An 18,677-nucleotide genomic window follows, 5' to 3' on the forward strand; every position below is an offset into this window, starting at 1 on the left:
TCATCCGAATTGGACGCCCTTGTATGTGCTGCACACACAGACACAGAGAGCAAGAGCACAAAGCACACTCTATAGCAGGCCCCGCTTTGCATTTTTCCACTCTGGTACTGGCAAATGCGTGTGAATGAAGATGAACCATTTTTGCATCAAGAGCCAAACCACCTCCCCACGGGCGGCAGCAGAATGCAAATGGAGGCAAAAGAGCAGAGGGCAACTAAAATAAATGCAGCAGATCCCAGGCACTGCGAGCACACGGGGTGGGCGTGTGGCAGGCTTTATTAGCATTCAGCTGTGGCATGGTTTTTCTATTTAATTTGAAATTATTTCATTTCATAGGTCTCTGACGGCTTGCGAATATAAATAAATGCCTTTTTCTAAAAGTGACCTGGTGCTGGGCTCCTGGAAGGCTCTGCTTCTGATCGCGGGCTTTCAAGCATACATGTGTTTCCATAGCGATGTGGGTGACCCTGGGCCTGGCACAAGTACCCACTTGTACCAGCAGTTCAATTATGTTTCAAGATGCAATGATGTCAGCTCAAGTCTTTAAAACATGCCCATCCTCAGAGAGGCCTTGGGAAAGGTGAAGTGACTGGTTCAGAAGGAGAAATTTCACTCTGTCCAAGCATGCCATCAAAGGCTCTCTTCCCACAGATTACACTGGCTTCCCCTCATCCCTCTGCTGCCCCTCGAGCAAATCTCTGATCCCGGAGGGGTGTGGACAAAAATACCAAGCACAGTTCTCCTTCACACAGCTGAGCACCAAATGCACAGACGACTCCCAGCCTCAATGCTGAGAAAACACACGCTTTCCCTTTACTTCCTTGTGCCCAGCTCTTCAACTAGCTATGGGCGGTTCCTACAGAGAGGGCAATGCTTGTTCTTACTACGTGACAGACATTCACTAAACACCTACGACGTGCCAGGCTCTACTGGGAATGCTGGCAGCGGTTACAAAATAGCACTTACTGAACTCTTACTGTATATCAGGCGCTGCATAAGCACTCTGCATGTATTAACTCATTTAATTCTCATCATAACTCCATATGGAGTGTGCTATCCTCAATTCATAGAAAAAGGAATGGAAGCGTAGAGAACAAGCTACTTATTCAAGTCCCACTGCTAATGAGTGCCTGAGTTGAGCACTCGACTTGGACCTCCCGACTCCTTCCATCACTGGATAGAGACAGACATGTACACAAAAACATAGACAAGAGCCAGACGAGGAGGTGGAGAAGGAAATCAGAGTGTGGACTCAGGAAATCAGAGTTGGCAGTGAGCTGGCTCAAGGTTCTGGGCAGAGCAGCACTAAGGGCTGCTTGCAAGTCTCGTCGCAGAGACCAGGCATAGCAGAGGGCTGGAGGCAGGCTTGCCGTCAGTGGGGGCTGTAGGCTTTTTAAAAATTTTTATAGCAACTTTATAAAGAAAACACTGATATCCATCTCCAAAGAAAACATGCACTGCAGTTCTGCAACATAACTCTGGACTGGCAAAGAGAAATCCTAACTAAACTTGGCAAAGAGGAGCCACACGTTCAAAGCCAGCTCTGGGGAAGCTGGCTCATTTGTCCTGGAATACACCTGGCAAAGGAACCATCATCTTTTCAGAGCATAGTCTGGTTTCAAAAACTTCTGTTCCAAGAAGCGCGCAATATTCCTAATCCATTAAGTCAGAAGTCTTTGAGTAAACACGTAATGATTTTCTCAAAGTAGCAGAGGAAGGTTTTTCCCACTTCCTTGAAATGGCACTGGCCCTGACTGGGTAAAGACGGTCTAGGATGACTGTCTCACATGCCCTGGCTTTGGGTTGGGAGGGAATATGAGGAAGCTGAGGCGGCACCTCAACATCCAGCAGGAGAGAACCAGCCAGCAGCCTAGCCACTCCAACGCACCGACACCTGCCCACCCGCCTCACTCCACTCCAGCCCCCGCGGCCCCAGTGACTGCTCCTCCTGAGGCTTTCCAACAAAGTCAACCTCAACTCACTTTTTCAGGCCTCCCGGTGTGCTCCAAATCAGGGATCCCAGGCCAAGGCCCGAGCTTCTGGCTTTCTCAACAGGCAGATCAACCCTGTTCCCCAACTGGCCACCTTTATCAACAAGCTGTTACTGTGACCAGTCATCTCAATCATGATGCAGGTGGAGTCAGCAACCAGGGTAGGTGGCAGGATCCTGGGTGTGGCCCGGAGTAGGTTCAGGCCCGGAGTGGCCTCAGCCGGCTGCGGCTCAGAGGGACTCACCTTCCGAGGACCGACCGGCTGTTAACTGGCCCGAGCTTCCGCCGTCAGGCCTGTCCGTGAACGCCGAGTTCTCCGTTCTTCTCTCAGAGAAGGCCGAGCCAGAAGACGGGCCCTGCGAACCCTCCGCTGCCTCGGAGGCCGAGAGACAGTACGGCTGGGACTCTAGCGATCGCTCCAAAGGTCAGGTCTGGGTCTGGTCATCGGCTAAAGGCTTCTAATCTTCCTGCACCACTAGTGCAGGCGCATCAATCAATTAGCAAACATTCCTGGCTCTGCACCCTGAGGCTTGCTGTCTCCCCTCCCCCTTCTAAAACCTGTCCCCCGGTTCTAGGCCTAACTGGAAGCATCTGTTGGCTAATTCTGCACTAAATGAATACTGTACTACTATATCCATGGGTATATCCATTTCATGAGGGCTCATGCTCTCAGCCAGAGGAATGAAATGCTCATGGAGAACGTTCAGTCTCTCCCAGTGAAAAGCTGATGTGAGGCGTATGGGGGTGGGGATAACCAGGGCCGGGGCCCGGCAAATGGAGAGGGCCTTCTTACCTGTGAACACCTGTTCTCCCTATAGGCAAGTTAGTCTTGTATGTGTTACCTCTGTTTGCTGGTTTGATTTTCAAAAAAAACTAGTATGTGAGTTCAACATGTCCACAGAAAGGAGCTATTTCTTTTTAGGGTCAGGCCTGTCGGGATCCCCACCACCAGAGCCCATGTTAAACCGCCCACAGGCAAAGTCCTCTGAGGAGCCCACGCAGCTGGCCCCGTACTAGACTGGTAGAGGCAGGTGCACAAGTGAAGGTGCTTCTGTCAACATCCGGAGCACCTTTGGCCCTTAAATAATTGCAGAGAGGAACCGGCCTATTTTTTTGCTATTCAGAATCTTCCTTACTTATCTTCTTATGATAGGAAATAAAAAATTACAATTTACCAAGTTGGAATCCCAATCCTGCCTCTGAATAGTTCTGGGATTTGGGTGACTACCCCCATCTCTCTATGGCTTCGCTTCCTCATCAGTAAAATGAGGGTGATAATAATAAGGACCTCATTGGGTGGTAATGAGGATGGCATGAGTTCTGACTTGTAAAAGTGATTAAAACAGTGCCTGGCACACAGTAGGAGTTATAAAATAAATATAAATAGAGAAATCATCTCACTAGATCCCTCTATAGCCTGTGTGGTTGCTTTTCCATAATCCTCATTTTATGTGAGAAACTAAGCCTGAGAGGTCATGGCCATACATCTAGCCAGTGATGGGGCTGACCCCTGAAATGCAACCTTCTGACCACAAATTGCCCTTACAGGGCTACGCCCTCCCCTCCCCTGAATACTGCCACCCTAGGGCAACTCCAGAGAGGCGTGGGTGGCAAACGGAGGCCTGGTTGCAGCATTGCCAAGAAAGATGTAAACTCTCACTGCTCCGACTGTGCCCAAAGGGTCATTTGTTTTTCGTGTTCTTTTTCATGAATACCTCCTCCCTGCAGAACAGCTTGGAAACCCATGCCAAGTCAGTTTCTGGCCATGTGGCTAACCAGATGTGATAGGTGCTCTGGTGACCAAATTCATAGCTAAGGTACCTGTCTTCAGAGGACAATAAGCAGTAAAAATATAGAAAGAGCAAAGTTCAAATGAAGTCTTAGAGCTAATTAGAGAACAGCTTAAAAATTACTAAATCTCCTTTCATACCTTCTGATTTCAAGTAACCATTTTAAGATGGATAAAAGAGAGAATTAATATGATTTTAATGCTCTTGAGTTTATTCTAATGCAATCACTGATAATAAAAAACTCATTCTGACCAGTTTATGATATGCTAAAAATTCTACAAGTCATATTTACTATTTTAGTAAATTTTCTTTCAGTTTCTAACTATAATAAAAAATAAAAACTTGCCACCTGAAATATGCTATGATGAGAAAATAAAGACCTTTAAAGCACTTCAAACATATAAGATATTAATAGATTCAATGAATTACAAAAAGAAGTCCTTCCCTTTAAAAAGCCTATCTCTGATAAATTCCACTTCTTCCTCTTTTCCAAAGTAGTAGTGTAGAAGAGTGCCTTAGACAATTAAATGTTCAGTAAAGACATGGAAATCAAGGAATGTCCTCTTATTTTATTTTTCCTTTCTTGATTGCAAGAAATTCCCCGGTTCTCAACATCGAAGACTGGGTTATCACTTTATACACCACCATGAAAACCAGCATTGTCCAATGCTCTTCTAGCCACGTCACTTTACATACCCTCCAATCCACTCCCTATCCTCCTCCCCAGCCCGTATGTCTAATCTGTAATATTATGGTCATTCTCAGGGTCAAGGTCCAACCATGAGCGCTGAAGTCCTCCACATCTTCCCATATCAAACCCCAGGTGTCCCATCTCTTTAACCAGGTAACTTCCTCAATGTCTTCTACTTATTTTATTTCTTCTGCACATATAGTCTTGTAGTTGGGGTAACCAGGTCACTAGACTAGCCCTCTAGTTAGTTCCCCTCCATCAAAACCTATACTCTGCCCAAAAGAGAAAGGCTGAAGCTGTACCCTTACTATGGAATATGAGAAAACAAAAATTAATTGGTTTTCAGTCCAAAGGTAACTACATTTAACCACTAACCTTACCATTTATATATGCCTGTTAACTCTACCCACAGATACAGATTTTCATTGCTGCATACACCCATATGTATGCTGTGGGTTCTTTGTAAGCCTTTCCATGGCAAGCCTGCTTACTCCTTGAGTTTACAGCATGAAAGGCGTGGGAGCACACACCTCACCCTCTTTCCTTTGCACTGAACTCCAGCCTGCCCTGTGGCTCAACTCACACTGGGGGAAGTCCAGAAAATACCCAATGCTTACGATGGTCTGTTAGGCCTCAGCGATATGTAGTTTAATCTCTTCCAAATCATTTTTCTAAAGATTGAATCAAAACTGGTTTTTGTACAGTAGTTCAAATATTGTACAGGCCTTTCAAATAAATATAATACCATATATTATTTCCCTTTGGAAGACTTTCTGTTAGTCATCCAATCTACCTTAAAGCAATTTTCAGGTGTAAATGTATTAGGTTTTGATCACTTGTTTGATGAAAAAAGATCCATCTCTCACAGCCTCGATTCCGCTTATACCCATTCTTGGCAGACTGGCAGAAACAAGCAAGTAGGGTTGTTAATTTTTTTTTTTTTTTTTTTTTTACTAAGGCTAAAACTTTCATTATCCAGCCAGAGAACATGTCCTGTGAGTGTGCCCCCAATGGGCTGGACACTGCATGTGGAGGGATGTCCACACGTGTGTGTCCCCATGGGAAATGATAATCATTCTTGAGGGATGTCTATTGTGGGGCATTAGTTGGGGGTGTGTCAGAACCAAGAGAAATAAGAATGCCAGTAGCAGCATCTTAAACCATTCTGAAATGTCTATAATCATGTTTATAATGGGGCTTCCAGAGGGGCAAGGAGGCTTTAGTATAGGTGGCTTTATTAGGGCTTCTGAGGGGCGGGGCTCTTTTACACTATTTTAAGGAAGTACTGACAATGATGGGCATGGCATTTCAGGTAAGAGGAAAAGCAAAACTGAAACCTCTCTGGCAGAAACAAGTAAGTCACATGTAAGGCCAGAAGGAAAGCCTGCCTCCATAGTGCACAGAAGTCAATAAATATAAATAAATAAATATTTATTGGGGGTCCACTATGCACCTCAGATAGATGCAATGTTTTAAGATTAGCTTTGAACAGAGATAAGATTAGCAGGCAGTAAGCAATCAGATGACATCAGAAATTGGTTTGTGAAAGGTGTTATATGGTGAGGTTTCAATTACACACTTGTCTTGTTCATACTGAAGCAAAGAGATAACATCCTTGTTTTGTTTTCCTTTTAGCAAACGAGAGAGTTCCTTTCCATCTCCACTGCACACCAATTCTCTGAGCCACTCCCCTGTCATTTTTGGTTATGACTAATGAAACTAAACTCAATTTTCTCTATTTTTTTTTGATATGAATTGAAACTTGACTTTTTTTTAACCATTTCAACTTGGTGCAACTTGATTCTTTTTCCTTTATTTTTGCAAAAATATACTTTAATCTGACTAATATTAAATATGTGCTCTAAAACAAATAAAAGCTATGCAGCTGAGTTTCATTTCACTCTAGGAAAGCAACTCATAAATTAAATATTTCATTTGGTTTTATTTTTTACCTGGCTTTGCACCCCAGGAATAATCAACAGTTAATATTATGTAACTTACCAAACTCAGTCTTGAAAAAGAGATAACCAGACACTGAAAAGACACTCTTGTTTGTTTTACTAAGTGGTTCTTCTAAAAATCTGAGTAAGTATTAAAGAGGGAAAATGCCTTTGAAAATTAATCTACTTTTTAAAAAAAAGTCTATTTCTGAATGGCTGCCAGCCAGACTTCAGTTGGTTTCATTTTTCATTTCAAGCTTTCTAACAAAATATGACTGGACAGAATGAGACCACTCCAGACAACCTCATGGAAAACACAAAGGAAGGACTGAGGAAAGACTATAAAGACAACCCAATGCTCAGAGTTTTGGTTTAATTTTTTAAAGATCCTGAAGCTCTGCTGTATGATGGGAAAAAATACATTTATCTGTGACAAAGCATTCTCCTTCTTCAAACCTCTGACTAATCAGAAGACTTCTCGTGTCTGATAACACTGACATGCCTTTAGCAAGAAGGGTCATATGCTGAGCTGGCTCACTGACTCATTCATTCATTCATTCATTCATTCATTCACTTAACAAACATTTAGTGAGCATCTCCTTTGGCCAGGCATTACCCTGGGGAATGCAATAGCAAACAAAACAAAAATTCCTCAAGCACCATGTTGGGTTTTATCCCTTTATGTCTATTTCACCGAGTCCTCCCAGTGCTCCCACAGGTATTACTATCTTCATTTCATAGATGAGAGAAGTGGGCATAGAGAAGTTAAGGCCGAGGTCCCAGAGCCAGTCAATAGCAAGGCAGGGACTCACATCTCTGAAACTGATTCCCAAGCTTGTCCTTATTCTACTAGACAGCTGCCATTATTTTGGTTTGATGCAAATATAGGAAATTGTTTAAAAACTACTTAATGGGTTCGATCCAGTTAGGAAATCTTAGTATTTGCAACAATTATAATCAGAACTGTAAAGCCAGATTGGCAGAAAAGCCAAATGGGATAGAAAAGTTATTAACGGGAAGAACAATGTTTTCTCAGTGTTTTAAATTTTGTTCTCCACTTCCCAGTGAGGACAAATCACGGTGGAATACACTTTGCCAAAACCATGTCTCATCTTTCTGCTCACCCTTTCTTTTACTTGCATTATCTCCCTGAGTTCCCTTTCCCTTCTTCCCATTACGTCTTATATCTTTATTATTATTTTAAAAACATTTTTAATTTTCTTTTTTTTCCTTAAGATTTTATTTATCCAGAGAGAGAGAGAGAGAGAGAGAGAGAAGCAGAGACACAGGCAGAGAGAGAAGCATGCTCCATGCAGGGAGCCTGACGTGGGACTCGATCCAGGGTCTCCAGGATCACGCACTGGGCTGCAAGGCGGCGCTAAACCGCTGCGCCACTGGGGCTGCCCATTTTTAATTTTCAATTGAAGTATAGTTGACACGTCATATTAACATCTGGTGTCTTTAAAAGGAAGATGCTGTCATTAAGAGTAACATGTCTCCTGGCACAGGATTTGTTCAAGCATAGACTGGAAGACCACTTAGTGGGATGCTTTTTTTTTTTTTCCTAAGATTTCCTTTATTAGGAAATTGGGTAGAATTAAGATACTATGCATTCGAGAAATAAGAGTTAAGACTTTCACCTTTTTAAATGAGATATTTTTCTATCTTGCATATAAACCTCAGTTAAGAGCAAGGTGAAGCCACAGTAGTACAGAAGTCAGAGCACAGAATGGACTTTGGCCTCCTGGCCTCTAAGTGGAGTGGGAAAGTCCAAAGGAAGGATGACTTCCAGACACCATCACAAGTCATGCAGCAAAGCTGTGAACCCTAGCTGCTATGCCATTTTGAATTTTATTCACCTCTCTTGAGGAGACACCCTGTTCAAAAATGCAAACAAAAAAGAGAGAGAGAGAGAGAGAGAGAAGTTTCAGGTCTGAAATATTCAAATTTGCACCGGATACTTCCTGTCAAACAATTCACTTATAATTCAGGAAAATGGGGGACCTCAGAGTCCCTCTGAAACTTCAAAGTTCCAAAAGGGGAGATGAGGTAGTTTTATAATCTTTCTTCAGCGTCTTCCTCTAAGTTTTCCATGAAGTATCTAGACTGGTCTCATTCTGCCTTAGTCGTGTATTGTCTAAAAGCTTGACATGAATACTGAAACCAAGTTATTAGGTCTAGCTGATACTTTCGAGGCATACTCCTAGAAGTGAAATACTTCTTTGGGTTCCTTGTGCCCAGGATCTGAGATGGTCACGGAAAAAAGCCTGCTTGCAGGCAAGACTGGAAATGCTTCCAAATCTATGGCTTTGTTGGAAAATAATTTGTGGCTTACTAGTGAGATAAAATCAAGAGAAAACTATCACCAGAAAGGCATGGATAACTCCTGTGTAACTTAGACTTTTTGTTTGATTTGGATCATAACTCAATCTGACTCCCCTGGAGTCTCAACTTCCCCATAGTTCTGTAAGCTGGAACAGTTTCAACACTCAACATCCATCCCTCACTCCTTATTTCATAGAGAGAGGTCGAGTAATTGTTCATTCTTCTGGAATCTGAACTTAGAAGGGACTCAGAGGTCTCCCATCTTCCTGACCTACAAGTCAATTCTTTTCCAACACCCTCATTAAGTGGCCATCTGGTGTCTGCTCAAACAAATTCCATCATGGGGACTCCATGCCTTTTAATGTAGCTGCTTCTGCATGAGACTAGTTGTGTACAAATTCTTAGGTAAAATTGAATCAACTGCCTTCCTATAATTTCCCATGCAATGCTCCTAGCTATGCTTTCAGATAGTCCGTAAATCTGACCACTTTTCTCCATGTGTCACATTTGTCCTATGTATGCTTTCTCTATTTTAGTACAGGATCATTCAGGCTAGATTTGGTAAGGACTTCATAAATCTCTAAATTATTTTATAGACAAAACATTTTGTATTGTCAGATCTTTAGAACTTTATTTTTGAGAGAGCATTCATTCCTCACATGACATAGTTTTGTGTATTCTCATTCTGGTATATATGATATCTATACCATATATTATGTTGTATCGTGTTATGTGCCAATATATATACACACACACATATATATATTCATTTAATGGTTTTATTCTTCTTTTAATGCAACCCAAGATTGCATTTCATTGACAACTACACCACACTATACTTTGGTTATAATAAGCCTCTACTAATGAAACCCAAGACTTCCTCATTTGATTCATTAGTAAGTCCCATTTCCCCAATCTTTACTTTCACAGTTGATTTTTGGGGGAACTTAAGTGCATGAGGATATATTTACTTTAAATTAATTTTGTCTTGTTAATTTAACCAATTTTTCCAGTCTATTGGAATTCTTTTGGATACCAAATCTACAGCTTTTCACTTCAGCTGTACATTTCACTTTGGTCATTCACAAGCCTGAAGGATATCATTTATGTAACTTACGCCATTAAATAAACAGTCTGGGCTTGAATCACAGCTCTGATACCTAAGAAATGTGTGACCTTGAGGAAGTTACTTAAACTCTCTGTGCTGCAGCTTACTCATTTATAAAGTGGAAATAAAAGTATTGACTACATAGGATTGTTGTAAGGATTAAATAAACTAATAATGCAGAGTAATAGAACAGTGTTTGACACATTAAGAATCCAACAGGCATCTGTCATTCCTATTATTTTCATCCAACTCATCATTGTTAAAGTCATTGCTAAAGAAAAACCTAGAATAAAACAGAAGTAAATGTCTATACATCACTTTCTGTGATCACATGGACCCATTCTTTAGCACTCTCTGGGCTTGGTTATGCAAACCTACTTGTGAATCCACTTAACTATTGTTATTCCCTTCATATTTCTCTATTAAATCGACAATAAAATCTTGAGATACTGTGAAAACTGGCTGGATGATATTCCTACACACCTTTAACTATCACATTTTCTTCATCTTGCATTCTAATTTCTCTACGGAACAGGAATATCACTTAGTCCCTCTTGATTTCTTATTGGTGCCTAATGATTATCGCTTTCTTTTCTGAGTGTTCCCAAAAATTTCAGAATAAATTATAAAATTCTGCTGAGATTCTGTGTTTGCTAACATTCCCTCAAGATGGCTGGTTGGAGCGGGGGAATCACAGGTGTGAGCATTCTCAGGCCTGTGGCTACAATCTGGGCCAGGAGACCCCAATCTACAAGGAAGGGCTAAGGATCTGGTATTATGCTGCCATCAGCCTCAATTCCCTCTTTTTTTTTTTTTTTTTTTAAGATTTTATTTATTTATTCATGAGAGACACAGAGAGAAAGAGAGGCAGAGACACAGGCAGAGGGAGAAGCAGGCTCCATGCAGGAAGCCCGATGTGGGACTCAATCCCGGATCTCCAGGGTCACACCCTGGGCTGAAGGCGGCTCTAAACCGCTGAGCCACCTGGGCTGCTCCCTCAATTCCCTCTTACCCTCATTCTATTCTAACCTTATCAGATGGGAGATCCTGATCCTTGATTAAAAGCCAAGAATAAGAAGAGCTGAACAGTCCTTTGTTTTTCTCATCAGAGGTCCTGTCCTTTTCTTGTTCTTTTTTCTACAGAAGTAAAACAAAATTCTACAGTAAGGAGTACAACTAAAAATAATACTCCACTCTTGACAGAAATTGTAACTATGTCATTATCAAAAATGGGAACAACACAGTTGACATCATAAGCATTCCAATTTTCTACATCTGGTTTATTCTGTGACCTTCATTTTCTGTAGAACGCTTCCTTGCCAGCTTTTTAAGTCCCTTTTGTTGTTTTTAGAATTTTTTTTACATACTTCAGCTCACTCTGAACTCTAGGCTTCCTGACACCATTCTATTGGGATTATCTCTCTTTGGTATCTGTTCTTGGTTATTTGCCTATCCTTGCATTTTTCTTTAAATGGTCTTTTATATTTTGAGTTAACCTGAGTATGCCCTTTGCAGCCATAGCCATCTTTTTTCCTCACCCTTTTAGAACTTTCAAACCTCTAGTTCTAATCATTCAAAAAAATGTGGACTCTTCAACTTAACAAATGTGTGTGTGTGTGTGTGTGTGCATTATCTTTGATAATTTGGAAAAACTTTCATGATTATATTATCAGAATTTCATTATTGTTTATTGCTTAATTCATTATATACACAATGAAGTGTGCCTGTGTGTGTGTGTGTATGAGTGTATACATGTGCTTTATTGAGTATCAGCTATGTGCCTGTCCCATTTACTAGGATACAAAGATAAACATGACAGATACAGGGCTGCCCTGTTGAAGCTTAAAGTTTCACAACAAATAGATAAGTGAGTACAAAGGCAATAGTGACCTGGTATGATACTGAATTTGAGAAGGGAGGTTTGAGAAGCTTTGAGAGCACATTCAAAGAGCCCTAATCACAGTTTTAAGAGTTGAGGTTCTCATCTCTTTAGTCTAGAGTCTCAACCTGTAGAATCATATCTATTTCTTCTCTGAAATTTGAAATTTCTCTCCCAATATCTGTAATATATATCTGGCTTTATCCATCACCTGCTCGCTGATTATCACAAAGCTAAAATGACACGGTCACCATCTTCCAAGAGTCTGGCACATAGTAGATGCTCAACTTTCATTGAATAAGTGAATAAAGTTTCCTTCTCCTTCTATTCCACCAACCAATCTCTTGGTTAAAATTAGATCCAAAATAGCAGTTCCCTTCATTTCCTTCATCTTCTTAGGGATGAAAATGAGGTAAATTGGTATCTGAAACCCTGTATTTCTTTGAACATAAATAAGACTTCTAGCAGATGCCCAAATAATTTAAGTTTCTCATCACTCCCATTTACTATTTTTTGTGTCACTTTTGTATGCTAGATCAGAAGTAAATTATACCAATGCTTGATATGGCTGGGTGGTCTCAGCTCATTTATTCGCTCAAAACTATTTACTGAGCGCTTACTGAGCACAAGAAACTCTCCTGGACACTGTATTTTTCCCTTCCTCCTTTTACAAGTGCGTGTCCTCTCTTGGGTTTACAGATACCCACACTTCTGCCTGCCCTGGAACATCTGGATTCCTGCTGCACGGGAACAACTCATTTTCCTTGTTTCTTCTCTGCCAAAAATCCTGCCATTTACCAACCTTTTTTTAAACTGCAGATTAATTAAAGGAAGGTTTCTCAATCTTTTGATAAAGAAAACATTCTTATTTTCCTATAATGCTACTGAAATATCAAATTAAGTAATTTCTAAAAATCAGACCTATGAGACAAAGCACTACACTGTTTATGAACTGCATCATTTATCACCTGCCATTAAGAATCATTGATTTTGGGGCATGCCTGGGTGCCTCAGTTGGTTGGACGTCAGACTCTTGGGTTTGGCTCGGGTCATGATCTCGGGATTGTGAGACTGAGCCCCACATAGGGCTCCATGTTCAGCAGGGAGTCTGCTTGGGATTCTCTCTCTCCTTCTCCTTCTGCCCCTCCCCCTGCTTGTGCTCCTTCTCTCTCTCAAAATAAATAAATAAAACCTTAAAAAAATAATTGATCTTAATGATGGAAACTATTAACATGCTAAAGAATATAGCCAAATTAATAGTATTATTTAGTGGATCATCAACGTGTCCAGTAACTTTTAGGGTTTGAACTTTCATTTACACATCCATATACCCTATATGCAGCCTAAAAAACTGGAATTCACTTCAACACTCAGATGTTGCAAAGTAATTTAAGTCATCTGTAATCAAATGCAAAAACTGTCTCCCAAATAAACCACAATTTATTTTCCATATAAAATAAAGATATATTCTTATTTTCTTGAAAAGTATAGATTTTCATCAAGGTTTCTATACCAAGTATTTGAGTCATCAAATAATTTTCATTGGCTGTGATTTGAGCTCTGAGTAACTCATTGTTAAAGAAACAACAAATCCATTTGTCTTTGGTGTTTTCCCGGTGTGCTGCTAACAAACTGTTCTGTCTACAAGAGGTCATGGCCACCTGACCTGGAAGTGAGCTTTGCTGAGTCAGGAGGTCAGAGATCACCATGGATTGCTAAATAAGCAACAATGCATAAAAATAATGGAGATACAGGGAAAAGATCCTGATGCTAATTAACCTATAAGCTAGGCCAAATACAGTTTTGTCCAAAGATAAAAGGAATTCTGCATTGGGCAAGAAAAACTTTCAATTAAAAGCAGAAAATAAAAATCGCATGTAGTGGGTTTAGGTAGAGTACTGATGTTTTATCTCATTAGATGTAACATTTTAATAATATTGATCAAGACTTTGCAATAAGGTTAAGAAGTAACTTTCGAAAAATGTTAAAAATCATTTTCAAGTTTGAATTAGTCACATTTACCAGGAAATATATAGCAAATTTTAGGAAAAATTAATTATATCTATAGAAATTCTTAGTAAATTACCACTGTAGATTATTATGTAGGAAATATGAATGAAATATCTAAACATGTTTAATTTACTAGCAACAAGTATCTGAGATATACTTAGATTCTGACTCCTATGATAATTAGTGCTGGGAACATAGAAGGAAGCAACCTCCAAAGTGTATAAGCACAGATAACCCCTAGTTTGACATGGATTCCTTCACCAGGAAAGTGAAGTTACTGCATGTGAATTACTGCAATGGTTTACATTTGACATTAACACTTTTGCTGCTGGCATGTTAGTGGTTCTCTTTTTTCCTTTAATTTTCATATCAAATATTTTTAAAATTTATTTATTCATGAGAGACACATAAAGAGAGGCAGAGACACAGGCAGAGGGAGAAGCAGGCTCCCCATGGGAGCCTTATGCGGGACTCGATCCCAGGATCCTGGGATCACGACCCGAGCCAAAGGCAGACAGACGCTCAACCACTGAGCCACCCAGGCGTCTCTATTTTCATATCAAATATTTCACACAGTTATATATGGTATTAGATCTATTACCAACTCAAGTCCACGAAAATCAGCAAAAAATTGCAGATTTTGTTTCTTATTTGAGACTACAGTTTCTCATCTAACAGTTTTTAAAATTACCTTCACTTGAAATTCTTAGTACAGCAATAAGTTTCATTAACTCCCTCTGGGTAAAAACAGATGGACATAAGAACAAAAAAGTAGACATAAACAGGCTTTATTATTTTCTCGGGCTTAAGGGGCTCTTTTCAGATATGCCAGTCAGTATAAAATGAAGAGAGTATCCTGAAGAAGATAAACCCTTGGGTCAAGAACAAAAATACCAACATAAGAACAAGTATGAATCTGTTGACCATTAATGTGTATAAGTGGATGGAATGAAATAATCAATCCATGTTCAAGAAATTAAGTCCATGGCAATGCTCCCAGCTTCTCATTTGCAAGACATGATTGCTGATTTATGGTTTCTGGATGGCTAATGAGTTGCATTAGAATCCCAGTATGTTCATGCTTGAAAAGAACTTCATAACATCTCAGTAAAATTTCTCTTTTTTTAAATTTGGAAACCAAGACCCTAAGTGTATGAGGAACTTGTCCAAAGTCAACTTTCTAGTCACAACTAGAAAGCAGCAGGCCCAGGACTTGAACGTAGGTCTTCTGTTCCTTATTCATTTGAGAACATTTTACCAAGAACTTCCTAAATGCGTAGACTTGTGCCAAGTACTAGAAAAACAGTGAGTGGAATACAAACCCTGGCCTCAGGGAACTTTGATTCTGGTGAGGGTTACCAGACAGGTAAACGGGACACGAGTCAGCACACACTATTACAGAGGAAGTACAAGATTTTATTAGAGCATTTTGATGGGGCAGAGGGTTGGGGGGTAAATAAGTAACATTAAGAGGTTCAAGGAAAGCTTTGAGATGGATGTTAGATCTAAGTTGGACCCTGATTATTCAGATGAATGGGGTGCAGCGAAGAGGGAATGAAAAGGGAGAACATGATCTCAGCAGAGGGACTGGAATTCACCAAAGCCCAGGTGCAAAAGATGTTCAGGCCTGGTGCTCCGTATCCGAGAACCAGAAGAGGAGATGAATCTACATAAAGAGAAGTCTGTGAATAGGATGTAGAGCCTCAGCCTTATCCTGAGGTTAGCAAGGAGTCCCTGAGAGGCCACAAGCAAGGGAGGGGAAAGGCCAGATGCACATTTCAGAAAGAATGCTAGGGCAGTGCAGGGATCAGACTGGTGTGGGGAGCAAGAGAAGTCCATGAGCCCTTAATATTGGAAAGGGGATGTCCTGGTCCTTAGAAAGAAAGAAATGCCCTAAAAATAAATGCCTGCTCATTATCCTTATTAAAACTTCGTTAGCCTGAGTGTATCACTGTAGAATCTGAGCATCTCTCAGCTCACAGATGAAGTCTAATACATGGATCCTAAAGACTAACAACCAGGCTTTGAAACATGGCTTCAGGAACAGGTCCTGCCTGGGCAACCAGCTAGCAGCAGCCCCAGACAACAGCCACGTTGCTGTCCCAGCCAAACCAGTACAGATGCCACCCTCCCTGAGCCCCTGGGCTCCTGGCTAACAACAGGAGTAATAATACCTATTGATTTACTTCATAGTGATACCGTGAGGACACTCCCTCTTCCTCAGCAGGAAATGAGAGTAATAATTTCTATTTCACAGCAATGCTGTGAGTTAAAAGATAACATATGTAAACACACACAGTTTTAACACTCGGGTAGTAGGAATATAATGCTGTTAGTTTCTTTTCCTGTGATAATGCAAAATCTGTTCTCTGTGAAAATAATTGACTCAACAAAGATAGAGAAAAACCTGTGGACTTCACTTCATTTACACTAGGCTCTACCCAACTGACTTAATGAAGCAAGTCAGTGAATGTTCATTGCAAAGATTCTCATTTTCAGCGGGGATTGTCCTGGTTGTTAAAAAAGCAAGAATGAAAACACACACACTTCCTTAAAGTTAAGAAAAGAAAACAATACAGCCGAGGTTCAGCCTTCCCAGGCCAGCCAGGCTCTAACTTGGAAAGCCTCTCTCGGAAAGGGCAGCCTCACCTGGTGCTCCCTCTCCCTTACTGGGGTGCTTGGTAGCTGGCCCTTCTCTCCTCTCTGCTACTGCTGGGGATTTGCTCTCTCACCTCTCCACAGACCCCACCAAGGCTGCAGGCATTTCTTCAGACAGGGCAGAGAGGGGGAAGACACAGAACAGCTTTGGGGGAGGACCTAAGGATTGGTTGTTCACAGAAGTTAATAAAAGGCATTTCCCATAATTGAAATATAAATTCATGTATCATGAATCTAAGGAGAAATCTACAGAATCTTTTTAAAGTGACAGGGCCAGTATAAAACTTGACTGTTGTCACTGATATAAAGAAAGAGGTCAGGCATCCCTGGGTGGCTCAGCAATTGAGCATCTGCCTTCGGCCCAGGGCGTGATCCTGGGGCCCTGGGAGCGAGTTCCACGTCGGGCTCCCTGCATGGAGCCTGCTTCTCCCTCTGCCTGTGTCTCTGCCTCTCTCTCTCTCTCTCTCTCTCTGTCTCTCATGAATAAATAAGTAAAATCTTAAAAAAAAAAAAAAAAAGAAAGAGGTCTATCAGCAACATAAACATGGGAAAAGTGCGCTCTGAGTGCAAACCTTGACCATCCAAGCACTGGCAAGGTCAGGATGTCACTATGCTCCCTATGCTAAGTGCTTTTCATGGACTATTTTATTTAATGCTTACCAAAAACCTGTGACATAGATCATTCTATTCTTCTGGACAGGAAACTGGGGTATTAGCTTGCTATTGCAGATTAGCACAAAGTTAGTGGCTTCGAGGAATACAAATTTATTGTCTTACAGTTCTGTAGGTCAGAAGTCCAACACGGATCTCACTGGGTTAAAACCAAGGTGTCACTAGGGCTGCATTCAACTCTGGAAGTTCCAGAGGAGGATCTGGAACTCCAGATTCTGGAGTTCATCTCTATGCTTTAGCTCCTGTCCCCGTCCATCTTCAAAGTCAGCATTGTAGCTTCTCTCCGGCCACTCTTCCACTGTCACGTCTCCTCCCCGCCCAATCTGACTTCAGCCATAATATCTGACTCCTTCACTCTTCAAGAATGAATTTTCACCCCCTTGCAGGCAATGTAGCCTTTGATGAGAATGTATAATCTATTCCATTGGGAGCATTAATTGAGGTAGAACCTGTTGTTTATCTTCCACTCAAAGTTCCTTCCTCTGCTTTGTTAGCAGCTATGCAGATGGGATAGGACTGATTCGAGGCTTAGGCATTGAGCACAGAGAAATTTGTGCCAGGAAGGTACATACTGAGAACTCAACACATGAGAATTTTCATTATTATTATATTATTATTTCTACATCATACAATAGAAGTGTTAAATTTGTATGTCAAAAAAGTGATCAGCTGAGAAACACATTTTAAATGCAATTTTTAATATCCCCCATATACTTAAATTAATCCAATACTTAGGTAGAGCTATATATTTATTTTTTGTTCCTGGTTAAAATAATGGATGTCCCTGATCTAATTCTGCCTTGGTTTTTATTACTTTTCTCAATAACAAAAGCCAGGAACAAAATCAGATTTTGCTTCTAGCAGTTTAAATAGATAAAAATCAGTGTGACTGTCAAAATCCAGGTTGGTCTTGTCAGGCTGAGATGAAAACCAGGGTTACATTTGAAAAAGACGAATGTGGACACTAACAGGAAAAAGCGCCTGGTTAATCGAGTAAACAAATAGAACTTGCAAGTCCCAGATGGAATATGTATAGCATTGTAATCAGCAAAATGTCTTTTTATGGGTATTTTCCTAGAACATTCTTAAAGTTATACAGATCTTACAAGGGGAGTTGTAGCAGTAGTACAATTTGTTTTTTAACTTAAAATTTTCATTTACTGGCATTTAAAAAGTTTTATATCTTTTTTATTACAAGCCTCAGATACATGTTTGTGCCCCTTTCATGGAAGTGTAGCAATACTTTAGACTAACAAGATGATCTAGATCAAGGAGCGACAGAGCAGCGTGGCTTCCGTGGCCTGATATGAGAGTAACCAGGCAAAGTTGTGACCTTGGTTTTATATTGAACCTATTTAGTTTGGAAACCTCACTTAGATAATATATTTTAATTAGGTGGTACAGTAGCCAAAGTATTCTTGGAGTTAATTAAGCTTCAACTTCATTTCTAGTAGCAGGAGAGGGCTAGGCCTGAGACTGAAGGCCAGGCCTGAGATCCGCTAGCCTGAAACACAAATCTTCTCCAGTGGTCTGGGCTCTTACTGGACAGCAGGATTTTCTCCTTCTTCATATCCTTAGGTATTTTCTACACTACTTAAAGGTCCCCTGGCTGA

The 18,677-nt window shown here is 40.7% G+C and overlaps 1 protein-coding gene and 1 long non-coding RNA gene across 10 annotated transcripts in view; one reads left to right on the plus strand and one right to left on the minus strand.

The window, feature by feature from the left end:
- Positions 1-18,677, minus strand: part of SPATS2L (spermatogenesis associated serine rich 2 like) — a 160,538-nt gene that overhangs the window by 87,668 nt on the left and 54,193 nt on the right. Inside the window, exon 1 of one of the 9 annotated variants that reach the window (XM_077884798.1) lies at positions 2,236-2,364. The exons of 7 other annotated variants lie outside the window; for them this stretch is intronic. The gene's annotated coding sequence lies outside the window, so the exon portion shown is untranslated. Of the gene's footprint in view, positions 1-1,982; positions 2,121-2,235; positions 2,365-18,677 lie in introns of those variants that run through there. One more of the 9 variants, XM_077884797.1, reaches the window with a different exon arrangement.
- LOC144305733 (uncharacterized) lies at positions 1,852-8,398 on the plus strand. Its single transcript, XR_013372801.1, has 3 exons — positions 1,852-2,415; positions 4,547-4,625; positions 6,108-8,398. It is a non-coding gene; the product is annotated as an uncharacterized LOC144305733 (long non-coding RNA).

The sequence above is a fragment of the Canis aureus genome, chromosome 36, assembly GCF_053574225.1.
Source record: "Canis aureus isolate CA01 chromosome 36, VMU_Caureus_v.1.0, whole genome shotgun sequence".
NCBI lineage: Eukaryota > Metazoa > Chordata > Mammalia > Carnivora > Canidae > Canis > Canis aureus.